This window comes from Manis pentadactyla, chromosome 9 (assembly GCF_030020395.1).
Source record: "Manis pentadactyla isolate mManPen7 chromosome 9, mManPen7.hap1, whole genome shotgun sequence".
NCBI lineage: Eukaryota > Metazoa > Chordata > Mammalia > Pholidota > Manidae > Manis > Manis pentadactyla.
The window spans coordinates 91,356,686-91,374,512 of NC_080027.1; the positions used below are offsets into that span (position 1 = coordinate 91,356,686).

The following is a 17,827-nucleotide window of genomic DNA, read 5'->3' on the forward strand; positions in this document are numbered from 1 at the left end:
GCTGGACCTTTCTCTCCAAATCCCCTGAGGTCATGGACGCGCTTCAGCAACTGCAGTGATGTTTATGATTTCTTTCATCCAGCCAGAGGACTCCTACTCATCCTTACTCACCATTTATCCTCCTTTCCTGGACTGTTTCCCTGAAGGCCCCTTTGGTCTCTGTTGAAATTCATGATGCTTTTCCTTGGCTGCTTCCAAACAGGTGCAGCCCTTTTATTACTTCTAAAGCCAGCCATTGTGGGTCAGAACTATGTGCCAGAAACAAACAGATGCAGAGAGAGAGGCCATAGAGCAATGAACTTCACTCTTTCCAGATTCACCCAACCAAGGAGAATGCACAGGGTGCTCACTGGTTGACAGCTCACACAAGGGCTCAGGATGCTCAGCAAGGCCTGCTCTCATTGGCTAGATAGGCATGCATGAACAACACGCTCAGAACACGGGATAGCATATTATTCACAAAGTACTGGGAAAAAGTGTGTTATTTCTTTAAAGAAAAACTTTTCTAAACCCAAATAACCTTACAATGAATTAGTGCTATGCCAGAAAGCATTATATAAGGGTATATAAATATGTACATATTTACTCCCGTAGTTAGAAAATCGGCTAACTGAATTAAAAGCATTTGTCTCTCAAAAGCCATAAAAAATTAATGATGGAACTTTTAGATGCTTTCTACTGTCTTTGATCACCATAACTTGATAAATTATCAAAAGCAGGTGTTTCCTTCTTTTAAACTGAGGTCCCATCAGGCAGGACCCATGTCCTGTTTATCTTTGTATCCTTCAGGCCTCCATATACAGTTCATGAGTTTGTACACTGCACAAGGATGCCCAGCTAGTGGGGTGAGTGAGGGCTGTGAAGGCTGAAGTCCAGCCTGCTCTTTCCTAATTAAGCTCCATGCCTTGGTGTTGTGTCTGCCCAGAGGATGTATACTTGTTCTCTTTTGTGTGACCTAGAACTTATTCTCATTCCCTAGCAGTGCCCTTTGATTACTCATCTCCTGGACATTGGGGAAGCCCAATACTGTTTGTTGAAAGAGGAAATGAATTAGTGAAAGTCTGAGTGGCCATCTTTTGCTTGCAGTGGAGGTGAATGGGTTAGGCAGACTAGTTTTTTGCCCTCCTACCTGGCACCATTTTTCCCCCTGATATCTACCCTTCCCCACTCCCTACTCCTCCACTTGGGGAAAATCCTGAGGAGTCTAAGCAGAGTGGTTCTCAATCTTGGCTACACAATAGAATCACCTAGGGAGACTCTTTAACATCCTTATGCCTAAGGCACATCCTAGACCAATTAAAGTGGATGGTCAAGAGGTGAGCATTGGGCATCAGTGGTTTTTAAAGCTCCCCAGGTAATTCCACATACATGTGGCACTTGGTTGATAACCTGACACCACTGGTCTGAGCCAGTCATGGTGGTCCCATGCCCCTTGCTGGCGTACTGGTTAGGACAAGGGATATGGCCCACTTCCAGCCAATGAGGCATGAAGAAAAGCCTGCCTGGAGCCTTGGAAAAAGAAGTCTCACTGGTAAGAAGTGAAGAAATGGCCAGGTATCTTGTCACCATCAGTCCCCATGCACAGAGCTCTCTAAAGGACAACCCAATGTGCTAATAAGGAAGGAAAGGTGAGGAGAAAAAAGTGACTCAGGTGCCTCCTAATTTCCCCAAACTACACCACTACCAGCCTGAGGGCACCCTCCTCTGAGAGTCTCATTACCCAAGGTGATACTGTTTTTTAATGGCTTAAAGTCATCCAGTGAGGGTGTTCGGCTGCTTAGAAAGATACCATAACTGACACAGCTAGGAATTTCAATATGAAAAGGACCCAATGCACAAGGGACTTTAGAAAGATTTCCTCATTTGGAGGGAAAGTTCAGTGAGTGCAAATGTATGGGCACTTTGCCTCCAAAGGAACAGCAACAGGTGAGGCCCAAATGCAACAAAACGTGAGACCAGATGGGGAGAGAAAAATAAAGAGCTAGAGCTAAATATAGACTAAAATATACATGGTTTGGGAGGCAATTATGCTTTAGAAGAGGAATTAGAATGATGCAGGAAGAAATTAGGTTAGAGGAAGTGCTAACTAACTCTGAGAACTTAAAAATGCTGATGATTCACAGAGATGTAATATGGCTTTGCTGGACAGAGACCCAGGGGAAGGATTACAAAGGAAGAACAAAGGCAGTAGGAGAAAGAGCAAGTTGCAGGATGAGGGTGGGAGCCAGTGGATGTCAAACAGTTATTAAATATGCACTCTGTGTTTGCTCATGCAGATGACACAATAAATCTAAGAACACATGCAACCAAAGTACAAGGTTTGCTCTCAAAAAAGCAGTTGGAGAGCACTCTACCCTGCACACAACATGTGCGCAATAAATACTGGTTGAATCAACTGAGGCCAGTACGTGACCAGGAGGCATGTCATTGGGCCAGGACTATCACGTCTTTGGAGTGCAGAGGAAGGAAAATCAGCAGCATCATTACATTGATTCTGGAAGGGACCAGGCATTATAGGAGCTGGGTCTTGAAATTTACAGGGGATTTATTTGGGCACAGAAAATGTTGAGAGACTTAATGACATTATGGAGGGTGAATTCTCATAGATCCCTGGCAGTTGCTACAGGCCAAATAATTCCTATTATTGTGATCCAGAGACAAGTACGTTATCAATGTAGTAGAATTTGATGTGTGACTAATTGTTTTTAGTTTGAAATATGCAAAGTATTCCATTCAAACAGAAAAATGTATGAAAAAGCTTGAGAGTGAATAATATTCTCATGTCACTCTTTTCAATGTTAGCAATTTTTACATTTTTAAATTAATAAATGGGCACTACTTAGAAGCTTCACTGGAATAGAGCCTTTGTGAAGCTTGGTGCTCATGTTCTTCAGAGATTGGAATGGCCCCAGTCATTCTGGGGTGACAAGCATAAGCTGCCTGACTTTGACACTTGCTAGCTGTATGATCCCGGAAAGCCTGATGATCCTTAAACTCTTGGAACATCAGTTACATAAAGATAATAATCGTGCCTCTCTCAATAGGCCATGAGAATTATATACAGGTAGTGTAAACTAGTGACTGGTATGTGGTAGGCATGTAAATGGTAACTACTAGTGGTTATATAAATGCAAACTAACAAATGCCACAGGCATGCAAAGTTGTCTAAGGCCTGCAATCAAGTAGGCCAGACAAAAAGAAAAAATAATAACCAATAATTACCAAATAATAACCAAAAATCAAAGCTAGCTACTATTAACATTTTGGTATACTTTTTTCTAGGCTTTTTTCTGTGCAAAGTGCCTTGGTTGTGACCCTACTGTGCATACAAGTTTGTAGCCTACTTGTCTGGAAGGAATTTCTTCAAATCCACCACCTTGGAATCAATCTATAATATATTTTGAGATCTGTCCACATACAGTCTTCTCAGCTTTTTTTGTTAAAGTTTTTAGTTTTGCAGAAATGCCCATATTGTTGGGACTCTGAAGGGCCAATTTGCTACAGGCACTGTTAACCTTTACCCTTTTCAGTGAGCAGTGAGCTCCACCTGACTCAAAGTTTCACACTCAACTCCAGGCAAGTGTCTGGCATCATGTGTGAGGACATTGGCTGAGTGAATGAATGAGCAAATCTGTTAACAGAAATGTAGGCTGTTTGAAGCTCATTTACAGACTAAGGAGACCAATCCAATATGTTGTTGCTTATGCACATGTGGCAAAACAGAATCCAACCTAGATCATGACACTCATTTTTACATGAACTTGGCTCTTTTCCTGCAAAACAGATATTTTGGGTGCTAAACAGGTACCCACTAGGGATCAGAAGGCCTGGTTTGACATCCTAGGGCAGCACTTATGAGTCACGCCATTTCATACATTCCTCTCTTAGCCTGGAGTGCACTTTCTGTCTACACTGCCTAGATAAATCATCCTTTAAAACTCAGCTCAAGCATCATCCCTTCCAGAGGGCTTTCTTGACCCCAAAGACACTCCCCACCCTTCACTTCACCCACTCCACCCTGTTTACACATTCTGCCTGTTTGCTTGTGCCTCCCTTACTAAGGAAAACCTCTGGTAGACAGAACTTTGCTATTCTCAGTGCCTTGTACTTATGAGAAGCTCAATAAATGTTCCTTGAATGAAAATGGATGTGATCTTGGGAAAGTTACTAATCCTTTCTGAGCCTCAGTTCCTTCACCTACAAAGTCATAATAATGAGATGAGGGATGTGAGTGTACTTAATGTAAAATGTAAATTAGCTTGTAAAATGTGAGAACTTTAGTTATGCAGTACCAGCATTGTCTGGATCCAAAATTACTATCTTTCCCTCAGTAGTATTTGAAGGGGCAAGAGTATCAGGCAGGTATGAAAATTTTTGAAAATTAAAATTAAAGCACAGAGGAATTACTGAAAATATGAAACTTATTTGAATAATAAAAAATAAGAAATTTAGTGGCCTGTGGCATAATATCACACAGTCTAACATATGTATAATTGGGGCCTAAGGTGGAGGACATGGGACAAAAAGTTGTTAAATAATATGCAGGGGACTCTCTTGTCCCCTACTGGTACGAACCGGGAGCTCTGTCCTCTCACTTTATCTCTAAATAAAAGCCTGTGCCTTGCTCTCCTAAAAAAAAAAAAAAAAAAAAAAAAAGGGAAAAAAAAAAAGAAATACTATGCAAAATGTTTCCAAATCTGATAAACCATAAGCCCACAGAGCCAAAAGGCTCAATGAACCTGAAGCAGGAAAACCACTAACAGCACCACACCAAAGCACACTGCCATCAAATTGTTGAAAAGTAGTGATAAAGAGAAAAATCTTAAAGCAGAAAAGAAAAAAGGCACATTACACATAGGTGAGCAAAGAGTTTTCATCAGAAACAGTGCAAGTCAGAAAGAAAAGGAATGCCATCTTTGAACTGCTGAAAGAAAAAAAGTTACCAATCTAATGAAATAAAGACATTGTCAGAGAAGCAGAAGCTGAGAGGTTAACTTCTGACAGACTTGCATTATAAGAAATATTTTAAAGAGTTCCTCAGGTTGATGGAAAATGATACCAGATAGAAAAATCAGACATATACAAAGAAATGAAGAGTGATTGAAATGGCAAATACATGGGTAAATATAAAATATAAAATACTGTTTGTAAAATATCCCTAAAAGACAATTGACCATTTAAAGAAAAATAAAATTATGTTTTGGGCTTTATAAGACATATAGAAATAGATGTATTAAAATAATAACACAAAGGTTGCAAGTGGAAAATGGAGGTAGACACTTAAAATATTCTTATATTATGTGTGAGGCAGCATAACAATATTTAAATATTTGTGATAAGTTAAGTATTCATATTATAAACCCTAGAGCACACATTTAAAAAAAGAAGAAAAAGAAACAACAAAGAGGTATAACTAATAAGCAAACAGAGAAGAAAAATAGTCAATCAGATGAAGGCAACAAGAGAAAGAAAAACAAAAGAAACAAATGGAAAATGACTAGCAAGGAGTATACTGAAATTCAACCATACTAATAATCACATTAAATATAAATAAACATTTAAATTAATGGCAGAGATGGTCAGACTGATTAAAAGAGCAAGACCAAACTACATACTGTCTAAAAAAATGTGCTTTGAATATAAAGATACAGACAGATTGAGAATAAATGGATGAAAAAAAGATACGTTCATCAAAACGCTAGTTATAAGCAATCTATACTAATACCAGCAAGGCAAACTTCAGAACGATAAATGCTACCAGAGATTTAAGAAAACATTTTTTTCATAATGACCAAAAGGGGGGCAACTCATGAAGAAGAGGAGAGTTCTCAATATTTGTATACGTAATAACAGAGGTTCAAAATTCCAGAAGCAAAAACTGACAGAGCCTATAGTAGAAATAGACAAATCCACAATTCCAGCTGCAAATTTCCACAATCCTCTCTCAGTAATTGTTAGAACAAGTAGAGAGAACACCAACAGGCAGTGAGGATTTGGACATTATCAATGAACTTGACCTAACTGATATTCATATTGAAAAACATACATTATTTCAAGTGCAAGTGTAACATTCACTGAGGTTGTCTATATCCTGGACATAAAACAAGTCTCACATTAGGACTGAAACAATATAGAGTGTGCTCTTGGACCACAAGAGAACCTGGAAGTCAGTATTACTACACGACTATCTGAATAGCAAAACAAAAACAACAACCAAAAAAACAAACAAAACCCCTGATAATACCAAGTGTTGTTGAGGATATGAAGCAACTGGAACTCTCATACATTGTTGGGAGGGATGTCAAACTGCACAGTCACTTTGGAAAACTATCTGTCAGGTTCTGTCAACATGTACCTACCACATGACCCAGACATTTCACTCCTAGGAATTTACCCAAGAGAAATGGAAACACATGACCACAAATGCTTTTACACAAACATTCAATATGCATGGTAACTTTATTCACAAAAGCAGCCCCAAACCGGAAACAACCAGATGTGCATCTACAGGCAAATAGATAAGCAAACTGTGGTCTGTCCAGACAATGGAATACTATTCAGCAATAAAAAGAATCAAACTACTGATGCATGCAGACATGAATGACATTCAAAAATATTGCTGAGCTAAAGAATTGAGACCCAAAGAGCATATGTATACATATGAATACATGTATATGTATATTTTTTCATATAAAGTTCTAGGACAGGTAAAACTATATTGTGACAGAAATCAGATCAGTGTTGTCTAATACTGGGAGGCAGTGGGTTGACAGCAAAAGATTATGAGCAAAACATTTTTGGTAATGGAAATGTGTATCTTAATTATAGTGATGTATGCACAGGTGTCAAAATTTATCAATGGACACTTAAAATGGGTACATTTTATAATTTATTACCTTTACCTCAGTAAAGTTGATTTAAAAAGAAAAAATCATCAATATGTTACATATTTAATACATTTTACTAAATGCATGTTAGGTTTCAATTTTAAAAATCTTAAAATTGGTTGTGGTGCAAACTACTTGTAGAAATAAAAATAAAACCCAACATTCACCCATGATCCCATACCCCAAATAAATTAAGCTGTCTTCATCTTTCTTCTTTGCCTCCCATCCTCTGCACACATGCAGTTTAGGTACAGCATGGAAATATAGGCTAATGAGGTCTTGGGGTACAAATAATCCCAGAGCAGGAGTGCAGCCAGGCCAGGGGAAGGAGAGAAAGGCAACCTGGCCCAGGAACACTGCAAGGGTTCTCTCCCTCTCTTCTCCCAGTCATCTATGGTCTATCACTTTATGTTCTTTGTGGGCTGGCTTTTTTTTACTTTTCTAGCCACAGGGCAGAAGAAATAGGCGGAGGGAGGGACAAGTTTGTGCCTTATCATGTAGTCACTTGGAAAGTGACTAAATCCACTCTGGATCCCCTTCCCAATCCCTACAGGAGAGATTCATTGATTTAATTTCCCATCCTTGAACCAATCAACTGTGGCAAAGTGTGAGAAGGAAAATCTTGGGTAGGAGTAACCTCTGAACCAATTGATGGTGACCTGCAGTTCCCAGAGGAGACACATTTTAAGCCCCACAGCATTTGTTTGGTTATTACCACAGGACCCTTTACTGCAGCTGGAGCAAGGATCTTTATGACAAACAGACACATGCTCACAATGCCTGAAATAAATATTGACAATTTTGATGAGTGGTTCAGTGTCTGGCAGTGATATGTATTATTATTGATGAAAATGACAATAAAATTTGACCTCAAACCAAAATGAATTGTCACCTGAATGAAAACATTGAGAGGACTATTGCATTGAACCTGAAGTGTCATCTTATTCAACACAGAAAATAAGGTACTGCTATATCTCCCTATGCTCACAAATAGTAACCACACTAGCAGGGGTTAGGATTTAATAATGTGGGTAACTGTTGAACCACTGTGCTGTATACTTGAAACCAATTTAAGATTGCATATCAATGATAATTTAATTTTAAAAAAAGAAGGTACTATTACAGCAGAGGTTAGATGCTAAAGTTCCCTTCCCAGTTGTTTTACTGATACTGGTAATTATCCATCAGGTCATTCAGGAGATCATGAAGAAAAGGATGGATTTGGAGTAAGAAGAGCAGCATGCAGGCCTTTAAAAGGCAAAGTAGGAGTTCCTATGAAACTCGTTTCCCCAGAAGACATTGATTCTTTAACAAAATTCACTGCATGGCTCAATCTGATTCTACATGGGGTGAACATGAAATTGATCACATTTTGTTTGTGAGGAAGACTGTAACTCGGGTCCAGATCCCTGTGAGACTGAGAGCTATTGTTATGTGTCAAAGGAAAAGCTGGAAGAGCTTCTGGGTAAAGCAACCAGTGGTGAAATCAAGGCAACTTCATGGTTTAAAATGATTGCACAGACTTTCTACATGGTGAGATAATGCTATTTGAATTAATTTGTTGAAAATGAAAAATAATGAACATGAAATTGTGAATGAATGATTTAACAGGTACAAATGTGTCCAGATTACACTTAGGAAGATTAAAAATGTCAGATCCAAAACCCAACATCTTTTAGATTTTTAACGGTGGCATTAAACTTCACCATTCTCACCCTCAGGATTTGATATTGGTTTGAATTTAATATTTTGTGGGTGTAGCCTCAGAGGCCTCTGCTTTCCTTTTTAAACTTCCCTGCTAGAGTAGCTCTTACCCTCCAGCCAATGACCCAGAGAGCAGGCTTACTCCAACTGCAAATTTTACTCTCAGGGCCTGGGGAAATGACTAGCAAGTGTGCCCAGACCCACTGGACCTACTGTAAGCACACTCTAGTCAGGATTCCATTTATCACCTTCTGCCTCTACCCTGTTTGCCCCAACTTTAAAGGGTGTTTACTATAACTTCAGGTCTATCTATGACTGTCAATGTCAACTCAGACCCTGTGCTCAGTGGCCCTTGAAATATCTGGGTATCCCCTCTCCTCAATACAGTCATCTGAGTAAATACATCCCCTTGAGGGATGCTAGGAATCATTACAGTGTACACTTGCCATAGAGTGGAACGTGCCTTCTTTCAAGGTACCTGGTCATCTCTTCAATCAATGGTTCCAGGTCCAAAATTAGGCTCAGGCCTGGTGTAGGAAAAAAGGAAGTTCCTATAGCCAAGATCCTCATCTGACCCTAAACTACTTGATGATGTAATTGGCCTACTGCTAGGCTAATACTTACACACTCATTGGCAATAAGCCATTATTGTCAGTGTTACTATATAAAAAACAGCTCTGCCTAATGCTCTCCCCAGAGGCAGAAACAAAGAGATTGTGAACTTGCCAGAGACAGACATGACTCTAGCACTCAACCTGCCACCATGAGAATAAAACTTGGTATAAACCCTTTTACTCCTAACATTCCATTGTTATTAGGTCTTACTGAATCCAGAATGAACTTGCCTGGGGCCAATCTCCCTCAGGCAAGATAGTTGGTGTAGCTGGCAGGATTCACTGCAGACCAAAAAACAGAATAAGCTGCCTTCATGGGAGGATACTTCAGCAGGCTGCCCCTACGGATGGAGAGATACCTGGGCATCCCCCAGTGGGCATATGGTCTGAGGTGGCTTGCTTCCTAGAGGAGTAGGCCCCACCCCAGGACTTGGGTGAAGTGGAGGTGACATCTGAGACAGTAGAGGAGGCCCTCTGCAAAATAGGGAGGTCCTTGGAGAAACACAGTGCCTGTGTGCTGGTGGAAACTGTGGGTTGGCTATTCCTCACAAGGTTTAAAAGGGCCACAAAAGAGAAAAATACACTCCTGTAGGAAACACAAGAAGAGGTAAAGGTCATGAAGGGAGGAAAAAATTTGTTGATGATTGAAATGGTGTCACTGTGAGGTGCTATGGAGACAGAAGGATGTAATGGTAACATAAGAAGAGACAGCACAAGAACACAGGCTGAGAGGTACTGTGGATAAAGTAAAAGATTTGTTGAAGAATGAGATGGCACCACTGTGAGGCACTATGGGAGAGGTAAAGGCCATGAAGGAGAAGGATGTACCCCCATAAGAAGCACAGGAAGAGGCAGTGCAAGAACACGAGCTGTGAGGTGCTGTGGAGGAGGTCAAAGATTCTTTGCAGAATGAGACAGCAGTGCTGCAAGGTGCTGTGGAAGAGACAAAGGCCATGAAGGAAAAGGACATATTCCTGTGAGAAGCAAAAGAAGAGGCAACATGAGAACACCAGCTGAGAGGTATTGAGGAGAAAGTAAGGGCTATTGAAGACTGAGATAGTATCGCTGTGAGGCACTCTAAAAAGATAAAGGATGTAGCAGAGGAGGCACTCTGTTAGCCCTGGAAATGGTGGTAGAGCCAGGGAAGAACAAGGAGGTAGAGGTGGTAGTGTCAAAGGCACCAGTACCTCCTCTACTGAAAGCCCACCCAGTTGTAGTCAAGAAAATAAAGACACAGCAACTGCAGGTTCCTCTGGGACGGGTGCAGCCCCCTCCCCAGGTCGTGGAGCACTCAATGCTCCACCCCCATACACAGGCTGAGCTGGTAGATTTGGGGTCCCAGTTTTAGTAGAAACCCTCTGAGTCCATATTAGCCGGGCTCCTGCATCTTTGGAATTTAGGAGTGCATTGGATCATTCTGTCTGCATCAGAGATGGGAAAGCTGGCTTCCCTGCAACTCATCCTGCCTTGCGGCAATGACTGCAAAGTACACACCAGGCCCCCAGGAATGGCCGTACTTTGCACTGTATGGCCCAGTCAGGGTGACTCACCATCTTCCCCAGCTAGATGGCAGAAATACATCAAGCTCCAACAGGTGTTAGAGGAGTTAAGCATGAAAAATGACACTTATAACCCAGTAAATTATGGCCTGAGGAGGAGCTGTTTATTGCAGGGATGAGGGATATGTTGCTGCAAATGGCTCTCTTGTCCTTCTCTGGGCCCTTAATAGCCATTCTTGCCCCTCACTTAGGATAGCCCATAAATGTGGTTACCCAAACTGGATCATATTTGGGGGAGGCTGAAGCAACACAGGCACAGAAGGGAGTGTGGTCTGCTACTGAGAGGAAGGGTCTAAAGGGCCCCATGTAGGTCATGAGGACCCAGATGTAGGTTGATTTAATAGAGGCAGGAGCAGAGAGAGAAATTGGATAAGAAGTCAAATAGAATCTTGCTGGAGCTGTGGCAACAACTGAAGCCAGAGCAGCAGTTTTGGCCACTGAGGACCAAGGAGCAGAAGTATAGTACACCTTAATAGAGAAATAATTGGCTGCCATGTACCATGCCTTGCTGGCTATGGAGCCCATCACCAGAATAGCTCTGAAAAAGGTAAGTACCACCTATCCCATTGCAGGGTGGGAACGAGACTGTACCCAAAATCCGTGGAGTGCCATGGCACAATCCCTACACTGGCCGAGTGGGGAGGATAACTATAGCAGTGTAGCACCCTCTCTGACAGCACATTGAGTGAAGAACTCCAATCCTGTTGGGGCCAGTGACATATACTAGTGAAAGGCAGGAATAATTTTCTTTAGAGTCATTAGTAGCAGAGAGCCCTTATCAGGAGGGAAGAGCCCCTATTCCTGAAGATGCATGGTAAAGAGATGGCTCCATCCATGGGCAGCCTACAAAATGGAGGGCAGTAGCTTTCCATCCTAAGACTGAGACAATATGGATGGAAGATGGTGAGGGGCAGAGAAGTCACTGGGCAGAGTTGCAGGCAGTGTGGCTTGAGATCAACTAGGAGCTTCCCCCAATAGTTGTCTGCACTGACAGCTGGGCCATCTATCGAGGCTTGACTCTGTGGCTACTGACATGGTACCATGCCAACTGGTTGGTTGATCACTGGCCCCTTTGAAGGTAAGAGTTATGGCAAGACTTATGGGCCTCTGGTCAGACTAAGACTGTTACTGTATATCATGTGACTGGCTATTTGCCTTTGGCATCCCCAGGGAATGATGAAGCAGACACACTAGCCCAGGTGTGATGGCTAGAAGGAAAGTTTGCCTTTTAGGTGGCCCATTGGTTTCATCAATTTTTGCTGCATGCAGGACAAAAGATAATGTGGGCTGTAGCCCGTTGGTGGGGCCTACCTTTAACCTTTGAAGAAGTCAGCAGAGCCTGGCAGGAGTGCATTGTATGCTCTAAAAGGGACTTGCACTGAGTCCCACACAACATGGGACAATAGCTAAGGGGTCAATATCCATCATCTGGTGGCAGATAAACTATATTGGGCCTCTTCCCATGTTAGAAAGGTATTGATATGTCATTACTGGTGTGGACATAGCTAGGACTTCTGGATGCTTTTCTTACACATTGTGCAGACCAGTGGATGACCAAAAGAGGCCTGGAGGGTCTCTTTGCAGCCTATGGCCGACTACAGGGAATTGAGAGTGATCAAGGCACCCACTTTACTGGACATGCACTATAAGAATGAATACAAATGGAAGTTTCATATACTATACAATACTACTGCAGCAGGCATGATAGAGAGGTATAATGGTTTCTTAAAATCTGGCCTGAAGTCAGACACCAGTAATCTACAGGGATGGTCATTCTGCTTATGCTATGGCATTTGAATGAGAAGCCCTGGCAGGGAGCACTGAGCCCTGTAGACATGGAAGCACACATTTCTGCCTCCCCTGTACAACTGCAAGTACAAACCAATGAGGAATCAATTAAGCTGAGGTTTGGCCACTAGAACAATACCTTGCTGCCAGCTACTGCACTAAACCCTGGATACTCTGTTGAGTGGACAGAGCCTTGGACATATCGACACATAGACCAGCAATGGCTGGCCCTCCTGGCACCTTGGGGACAAGGCCTAGAGGCTGACTTCCTGTGTAGTCCTGGAGTAACAGCAGCATGGCCCCCAAAGATCATGGTAGTGTACCCTAAACAGTCTGGAGGTAAGAGCATCTTACAAGGGAGTTTTGTTTTATCATTATGGCAAGTGCATGCACTTGCAGTAGCACTATACATAGATCCCTCAGAAGCCTCCACAGGGAGAAGGGTAAAGGTATGGTATACTAGACCTGGATGAGACCCCTTTCTGATCACTCTCTTGCATGCATCCTATCTGATTGGCCAGATTTGCCTATGTTGGTGTCATTTAAAATATGTGTTCTATCACCCTTAAGTTTAATCTTTTCTAACATCTTCATGGGTTGGGCACACATCCTAGCAAAAACTGCTGCCTACTGAGTGTGCACAGAGCTCCCTATCAGTTCCACTACAGGCCTCCCATAAAAACTGTGTCATGAACTGGGACTGGTTTGAATACAGCTGGAATGACCAATTGTTGGCAATTGATCTCCTCAGGCTTGAGGATTATTATAATTTTTGTTGTTACCTGTATGTTGTTGTCCTCTTTTGCTGTTGTGGAATCTGGTTACAATGCTCCAGCTTTCTCTCACAGGGAACATTGCAGAAGATTGAGAGTGTGTAGATTGTGAGGTAAGAATCCTGGAGGGTGGAATGTGGGGAAAATGGAAGTTCCTATGGCCAGGATCCTCACCTGAACCTAAACTACTTGATGATGTAACTGGCCTGCTGCTAGTCTACTGCTTCCACATCCATTGTCAATGAGCCATTACTGTTGATGTTATTCTATAAAGAGCTCTGCCCAGTGCTCTCCCTGGAGGCAGAGACAGATAGACTGAACTTTCCAGAGACAGACACGATGCCAGCACTCAACCTGCCACCATGAGAGTAAATCTTGGTATAAACCCTTTTACCCCTAATGTTCTGTTGTTATTTGGTCTCACCAAATCCAGAGTGAACTTGCCCAGGTGAAATCCTCCTCAGGTGAGACACCTGGGAACTGAGCCAGGAATCATGACTTTTTAGATGGTGACTGTCCTCATCCTCCTACTGCTCCAGTCTTGTCTTCTTTTGATAGTAGATATGAAGCAGAAACATTGTGGGCTGCTGTCTTGCCAATGGGTTTCAGCCCTGGGCAACTTCACTATGGATTCAATGTGACCAAAGAAACTAACAGCAAAACGTTCTTGGGGTGAAAGGGTTATACCCAACTTTTTTTCCAGGTGGCAGGTCAGTCACTAAAATCCCATTCACTCAGAGCAAGTCTGCATGCAGCAAGCAGGTCTCTGCCTCTGGGCCCCTCTACCCACACAGCCATCCTCTGGGCCTCTGAACAGTCGTCCCACACAGCCGTCCTCTGGGCCTCTGTCCTTGGCGCTGCCACCACTCCAGCCTCTGCTCTGCTCTCCTGCAGCCTTGCCACTGTGTTGTGCCCAGAGCACTGGGCAGAGCTCTTTATATAGAGTCAACAGCCATGTATTGCTCACAGGTGTGCAGTGAGCTAGTCAACCAGGGCCAGGTGACATTCCTGGCCACAGGAACTCTCATTTTATCCACACCACCTCCCTGAGGCTTTTTATTCCTCCCCGCATCACCTGCCAGGGAAACTAGAGCATGAATGCTCTGCTTCTATCCTCAAACTCAAGCACAAAAAGAGGAATTTCCTCTTCATTCAGTGTGGCCCATTGCTTTCACTGGGCTTCTCAGTGACACCCTAGCATCCCTTGAGACTCTTGTCAGGGCATTAAATTCTACATCTTGAGAAAGGGTCCCCTGTCAGTGAACTCTTGCTCATCCAGTTTTAGATTATGGTCTTCTCAATCAACAGCCCTCAACATTCAACACAGGTGTCTCCCTACAAGTACATGCTGGGTAATTCTGGAAGCTCCATCAGGATGTGATGTTTCTCCTTCCTCTTCAATTCCAGAGTGTTCACAGACAGATTATGCTGGGTTTAACCCGGTTGTCAGCCTGGCAACCAAGAAGATTTGTCAGAGAAGATTCTGCATGTCTCTACTTACATGGAGGAGTGCTGGCTTTCAAAGGAGGGGCTGGCACGTCTGCCTCTGTGGGTTCAGAAGAGTCTGCAGGGCCAGATCCTTAGGGGTGGGTGCCCCTCAGGTGTTGTCTTCCCAAATGTTCTCTGACTTTAGGGCACTGACCTAAGCATAACAAACCTGCCCTGGCTAAGCATTTAAATGTCTCTGTGCTCAATGATGCTAAGTATTAAGTCCTGCTTTTGCCCTCAGCTGCTCCCACTATTCTTGGGGGCTATCCGGGCCCCTCTGTAAGATACCAAAGGTGCCTTGTCACTCCCCACTCAGCTTTCAGAGGTGTGGTAACTTCTTTCTCATTTCTCTTCTCCAGGGCCTCCATATAACTTAGTAACATGCAGCCAGCTCCATGCCCCTTGTAAGCAGGAGCCCCTCATGTCGTCCAGCAGAATCACCACCCAGCAAAGGTGTTGCCTTCTGTGGATAAAGTGAAGGTTCCCATGGCCAGGATTCTCACCTGGTCCTTGTCAGCTAGCTCACTACACTTAAGTGGGCAATACGTTGTTGTTGATTCTACATAAAGAGCTCTGCCCAGTGCTCTGGGAGACACGGTGGCACAGCTGCAAGGCTGCAGGAGAGCAGAGATAAGACTGGAGTGGTGGCAGCACCGAGGATAGAGACTGGGACAGCTGTGCGGGTAGAGAGGCTCAGAGGAAGAGACCGGCTTGCTGCATGCAGACTCGCTCTGAGTAGACGGGATTCTAGTGATTGACCTGCCACCGTGGGAATAAAGTTGGGTATAAACCCTTACACCCCAAGAACGTTCTGTCATTTCTTTGGTCTCATTGAATCCAAATGAACTTGTCCAGGGCTGAGACTCATCAGCAAGACATCTTTGTGGGGAAGTTGAGGTTCCTATGGCCAGGATCCTCACTGAACTTAAACCACCTGATGATGTAACTGGCCTGTTGCTAGGCTACCACTTCCACACCTTTAGGAATAAGCTATTATTGTGCTATGTAGAGAGCTCAGCCCAGTGCTCTGGGCAGATGCAGAGATGCTAGTGCTCGACCTACTGCAGGGAGAACCAGCCGGGTAATAAACCCTTTCACCCCAAAGGACATTTTGCTGTAAATTTCTTTGGTCACACTGAATCCATAGTGAACTTGCCCGGGGCTGAAACCCATTGGCAAGACAATTGGTGAAAGTCGGCAGGGTTTACTGTTGACCAAGGAAAAGGACAAGCTGCCCTTATGGGAGGGGTGCTTCAGCGGGCTGCCCCTGTGAATGGGGAGACAGTGGATCGTCCCCCAATGAGTATGTGGTCTGAGGTGGCTTGCCTCCTAGAGGGCTGGGCCCCACCCCAGGACTGGAGGCAAGTGGAGGTGACACCTGAGACTGTAGGGGTGGCCCTTGGTAGAGTAAGCAGATCCTTTGAGAAGCAGAGTGCCCGGGAGGCAGTGGGGACTGTGGGTTGGATGCTTCTCACAGTATTAAAGAGGTCTACAGAGGAGACCCAAGAAATGGCGGCTCGAGAACGTGAGCTGCAAACCTCTGTGGATTCCCTGAGGAGGGAAATGGCACTGATGCGAGAAAAAGGTGCCATCAGCCCCAGAAATGGAGGAGCTGGGTAAGGATGAAGGGGTGGTGCTGGAGGCACTGGTCCCTCCTGTACTGAGAGCATGCACAGTGGTTGTAAAGAAAAGAAAGACCCAGCAGCTGAAAGTTCCCCAAGGAGAGGAGCAGCCCCCTCCCCAGGTCGTGGAGCACTCTATGGTCCAACCCTATACTCAGGCTGAGCAGTGGCTGTGGGACTTAGGGGTAGATGGAATTGTTCTGTCAGGATCAGAGGTGGGAAAGCTGTCTTCCCTGACAGTGAAGCCCACCTTGAGGCAGCGATTACTAAACGCGAGGTGACACATACAGTAGCTGATGCAATGAGAACCCGGAAAGAAATAAGACCTGTTACTCATGGGAGGAATTTGAGGGGCCCCGTGAGGGTTATGATGACCCAGATGTGGGTTGATTTAATATGGGCAGGAGTAGATGGAAGGAAATTAGACAGGAAGTCAAATAGGACCTTACTGGAGCTATGACAACTGAAACCAGAGCAGCAGCTCCAGCCATTAAGACCAAAGAGGCAGAGGTCAGAGACAGAGCCACGAGTCTGGTCTGTGTGTCTGTAAGACTTTTTGCTGGAGAGGCTGGAGAACAATGTTCGAGCTTCCTTGCACAGGGACCATTGCAGAGGACTAAGGGCACATAGATTGAGCTGGACGTTCATGTCACTGAAGAAGGTTATGGCTGGGGTCTCTGGCAGCAGCTTGAACAAACTCACAAACCTATTGGGCTCTGGTCACAACTCTGGAAAGGGGCAGAGCTACAACACACTTTGATAGAAAAACAGCTGGCTGCCATGTATCATGCCTTGCTGGCTACAGAACCCATCACTGGAATGGCCCCCATAAAGGCAATAACCACCTATCTCATCTTGGGGTGGGTATGAGACTGGACCCAAAAGCCAAGGAGTGGTGTGGCACAAACACCCACACTAGCCAAGTGGGTGCTTACCTACAGCAGTGTAATGCCCTCTCTAGTAGCCCTTGAGTGAAGAACTCCAACACTTGTTGGGGCCAGTGACATATACTAGTGAAAAGCAGGAAGAACTTGCTTTTGAACCATTAGTAGCAGAGAGCCCCTATTAGGAGGGCAGAGCCCCTATACCCGAAGATGCATAGTACACAGATGGCTCCAGCCATGGGCAGACCCCAAAATGGAGGGCCACAGCTTTCTATCCTAAGATTGAGACAATATGGATGGAAGATGGTGAGGGGAAGAGCAGCTAATGGGCAGAGTTGCAGGCTGTGTGGCTCGTGATCAGCCAGGAGCCCTCCCGTATAGTTGTCTGCACTGACAGCTGGGCTGTCTATCGGGGCTTGACCCTGTGGCTACCAACCTGGTACCATGCCAACTGCCTGGTTGGTCACCAACCCCTTTGGGCACAAGAATTGTGGCAAGATTTATGGGC

General features: G+C 44.0%; 1 pseudogene; it reads left to right on the plus strand.

Moving 5' to 3' along the window:
- The first annotated feature begins 2,031 nt into the window (after window positions 1–2,031).
- LOC118926322 (isopentenyl-diphosphate Delta-isomerase 1-like) lies at window positions 2,032–8,429 on the plus strand (annotated as a pseudogene).
- Window positions 8,430–17,827: the final 9,398 nt, after the last annotated feature.